Genomic DNA, 4325 nt, shown 5'->3' with positions numbered 1-4325 from the left:
AGAAAGGCACTGCTTACATCGGCGGTGTCCTTCATGGTTCGATGGCTTGCTCAACAACTAAAGTTGCTTCATACTTTTTGCCTCCACAATATTAAAGTGGAGCCATATTTTTGCTAGGCAGCTTCAATTACATGGAGACTCTCACAGGGTGAGTCTCGTTACAAAGCCTTGGGAACCATTTTCGATTGTATCATTGACTGGGAGGACGATATTCAGCTTCATCATACCATTTTGTAGTTTTCATGTCTCAGTAGGTAAATTTACTCTTGGAAATGATTCTCATTATTTGTTGGCTTGTGTGTGACTTGCCCTACGCATGAGTATAGTCAATTTTCCAGGTATTCGTTCTCTGGTGTGTCTGCCTTGTTTTCATAACAGGTTCTCGACCCAACTTTAGTGTTGACGAATGTAGACGGGTGGATGACATGGCAGTCCGCTTATTTGCTTTAATACAAACTTCAGATAAAATCGTTGTATGAGCTGAAATGTGCCGTGCTTAATAAAGAAATTTAAAATTATTAAATTGTGACAGGCTTTGCATGTTAAAATCTTGGAATTTTCATCCCGGGAGGGGGGTCAGGGGGGGACCCGGGTTCCCTGGTCTTTCCCGCCTTTGTGTCTGTGTTAGAGTGTAGAGTTTTCTACGCTATGCTAAATCTGCCGCTGGATGTTCAGACTGGCGTGGTTTGCAAGGTCGTGGGGAGCTGTTGACCTTGCTTCATCTGTTGGGGAGGATATACGTGCTCGTGCTCCTGGTGTCCCGGGGGTCCTGTTGTCAGGTTGGGGGTGCGTTTGTGTGGTGTTCGCGAAGTTAGGTGTTGGAAGATCATTGTTTTCCAGATCGGCCATGATCTTGGCAAGGATTTCTTTGGCGAGGTTTCTTGCAATCTTTGTCCTCTGGGTTGTCAATTTTTGCGTTTGACGATGGTCGGTGTGGGCTCCTGTAGGCACCGGATAGTGTTTGATCCAGGGAGGAGTTTGTGGACCGTTGCTGCAGTTGGTCTGTAGGGGCAGGTGCGTTAAGACCCTCCACGTCGCGTGTCGGGGGATCGTCTTGTATCTGGATTGTTTTTAGTCTGTTGGCAAACTCTCTCGGGAGGAAGTCGCGGTGGAGGAGGAGTTTCCAGTTGGGGTGTGTTTGTCTCCAGCAGAAGACGTCGGCTTGGGTCCAAATGGTAAGGAATTTTGTTTTCATTGCGGAATGGTGATCCGTTGCTCTCTGTTTCTTGAATTTCTGAAGTTCTGTTAATGCCCCCATCCCTACCTGTATTGTGGCTTGCCACGCTCTGTACATGGCAATGCCAATGCAAAAGCGGCCTTTCTTGAGGTCGTGTTAGCATTTCTGACACCACGTGTATCACAGGATTGACCATCCGAGGATGTCCATGAAGTGTGCTTGGAGATTGAGCATGGAGTTCCTACGTCCCATTGTGTGGGATCTTCCTGCTAATTTTGGATGGTCGTTGGTGCCAAGAGGGCCTGTGGAGGGCCATGTGAGGGGAGGCAGCGTGGGTTTGACCATTCGGCAAATTGTCGCGTATTTGGTCCATGCGATGGAGACCTGGGGCAGTTGAAGAAGACATGCTCGGTTGTCTCTTGTTGCTGGCCCGGGAATAAGTTACAATGGCCAGGTTGATTGATCTTTGCTTGCCATCCCTCGATGGGGTGGCCCTCTGCTATCAAGAGCCACACCATTGCTGATTTTTTCTTGGGTAGGTAGGGGTGCCAGAGTCTTGCGAAGTGTTTTTTCCTTTGGGAGTGGGAGAATTCTTGTGTTTGGAAGGTTCTGTCAAAACTAAGTTGGCGCCACTGTTGTTGGAGGATGATGCGGAACCCCCTTTTTGTGATGTGGTTGTATAGGAGGGCCTCTGCTATTATCCATTGTCGTTTTCATTTCCACTTTCACGGGTCATTTTCTAACGTCTGGGTTTCTCCTTCTACTTGCATCCAGATTATGCTAGGGTGCTGCGAGGCCTCCGTTGGGTTGAACTCTTAGTGGACACTTGGGTATCACTTGGGCTTCTCGGAGTGCATCTAGAAGGACGTCCTCGTGGGGAGCCGTCATTGTGAGGAGGTAAGAGCCTCTGCTTGTTGGTATTGCGCACTAGTCCATCTCGTGGAGGTATGTCCGGTGAGTTGGAACACAGTGGCATTTCTGCCTTTAGTGGTCCAGTCTGCTATGCTCGGTGGGTTGTTTGGTTTAAGTCCCATCCAATGGCATCCCTTGCTTGGGTAGATATTGTGTCAATAGAACGCGATTTGGTCTTGCGTCGTAGTTCCTAGTCGGGGACAAAGCGTAGTCGTGTTTGATCCTACAAGTTCCCGACTCGGAGGGTCCCTTTGGTTGACCAGTTTCGGAACCTTGAGTTGGGTTCGGTGTTTAGGCTCCTGCCATCTTCCTCGTAGATTTCTCCATTGAGGTATGGAGGTTGGCGGAGTTTTTCCGCATAAGGAGAACTCCCTACTGAACGTTGCTACATGACGCCAAATACTAGATGCTCCCAAGGATCACTTGGTTGGAAATGAAGACTCTAGTTGGGAGCGAGAGTCGTCGGTTCGTCCACTTCGCGAGCTTTTTTTTGATTTGTTGTATGAGAGGCGTGCGTTTAGTTTCTCAAGACAATGTATCGCCAAACAGAAACCCCAAGTACTTTGTGAATGTGCCTGTGGTCAGCCACACGAGGCCTTTGTCCTTGCCCCATTGCCACTACCTGGGGCTGTTACTGATCTAGAAGGCACTTGTATTGTTCGAATTGATAAGGAAGCCAGAAGTGGAGCAAATCAACTCCAGTACTTCGAATGAGCGTTGAAGGTTCTTGGGGGTGTCCCAGAGGTACAACGTTGTGTCGTCCGCAAAACATTGATCCCTCACCGTGGCGCCGTTTGGTAAGCGTAATTCCTTGATGTCATAGTTCGGGTCGTTTATCATGTAGGATAACACGTCCAATATAAACAAGTATAGGTAGGGTGTGGGGATAGTCCTAGCGCACCGACCGTTTAATTGTGAATTTGTCGCTCTTGTGTCCGTTTACCAAGATTGCGGATTGTTCGCCTTTGTAGAGTGTTGCGGTCCACTTTATCCATTCCTCCAAAATCCCAGCTTATGCATTATTTGTTGAAGGAATGTCCAGTTAACTCTGTCGTAAGCTTTCTCAAAATCCAAAAGGGGGATCACTAAATCCTGGTTGCTTTCTTTGGTCTAGTGGATGGATTCATAGGTTTGTAGGACATTGTCTAAAATGTAGCGATCTTTGACAAAGCCCGTTTGGGTGGGTCGAATACAACTCGAGAGGACCGATTGGAGGCGATTGGTAAGTGTCTTTGCTGCCATTCTGTACGTCGAAGAGAGCGTTGTGATGGTCCAATACTTGCGGATGTTGGTGGTTGCTCCTCCTTTGGATATCAGGCTGATGAGACCCAAGTTGAGAATGTCGTATAAGTGGTCGTTTCAAAATGCTTCGTTGAGGCCATCCGTGAGGTCGCTTTCAATTGTCTCACATTTTGGTCAAGAACTCTATCGGGATTGTGTCCTCTCCCGCTGCTTAATATTTGTGGAGATCCTTGGTTGCCTGGTGGACTTTTGCTGGTGTGATTATCGTAGTGAGGTTGTTGTTTTGTTCGAGCGTGACCTTGGTGGGGACGTTGTTCAGATATTTGTCTAGGTCTTGTTGATTGCTCTCCACCTCCGGATCATTGGTGTACAGGGTTTTGTAATAGTGGTGTACGTGGATAGAGATTTTTGTTTAGGTTGTGAGGTTACGGCCTCCGTCTATTAGTTCGTGGATATTCGCTTGCTTGTTCTTATCTCTGTGGAATTTAAATAACTCCTTCGATCACCTGTTGCCTACACAAGACCATTTTGCTGCCGTCGAGTTCTTGGTGGCTTCTAGCTTGGCAAAGCGGGTCTCTCTCAAAAGTTGTGCTTGGTTGAGCCGTGTCCAGGCTTGGTTATCCGTCCAATCAATTTGTAGGACCTTTTTGGCTTCTTTTACTTCCAAACTGGATATGCTAAATTTTTTTATGAATCCTTGTTCTTTGCAATGAAAAAGGGGCTCCACAGAGTGAGTGGAATCTTTTGCCCTTCGAACTTGAGGACGGTGTGTAGGGCGTGTGACCTCTCATCTTAATCCCCCTAAATGTAAATTGTTTACAAAAATTGATTGGTTGAAATTGAGAAGCCCCTAGCTTAGTATTTTAAAAAATTAATTTAAATTTTCTAAAAAGAGAAGAAGAGGCAAAGTGCACTTCTTTTTACATGTTATGAATAGTGTTGTCTCTTAAATTTTTTGTTGAACCCATCTGAACAAGTTGTTTTTGGAAACAAT

The 4325-nt window shown here is 46.6% G+C and overlaps 1 long non-coding RNA gene across 7 annotated transcripts; it reads left to right on the top strand.

Moving 5' to 3' along the window:
* Positions 1-577: 577 nt before the first annotated feature.
* Positions 578-4092, top strand: LOC112275502 (uncharacterized). Of its 7 annotated transcripts, none has more exons than XR_002967754.3 (5): positions 578-786; positions 948-1175; positions 1364-1712; positions 1952-2074; positions 2762-3836. It is a non-coding gene; the product is annotated as an uncharacterized LOC112275502 (long non-coding RNA). The 7 variants fall into 7 exon arrangements; XR_016500311.1 differs by having other exon boundaries at positions 642-779; positions 1364-1631; XR_002967753.3 differs by having other exon boundaries at positions 642-779.
* Positions 4093-4325: the final 233 nt, after the last annotated feature.

This window comes from Physcomitrium patens, chromosome 23 (assembly GCF_059467195.1).
Source record: "Physcomitrium patens ecotype Gransden chromosome 23, ASM5946719v1, whole genome shotgun sequence".
Classification (NCBI taxonomy): Eukaryota; Viridiplantae; Streptophyta; class Bryopsida; order Funariales; family Funariaceae; genus Physcomitrium; species Physcomitrium patens.
This window is presented reverse-complemented; position numbering and strand designations above follow the sequence as displayed.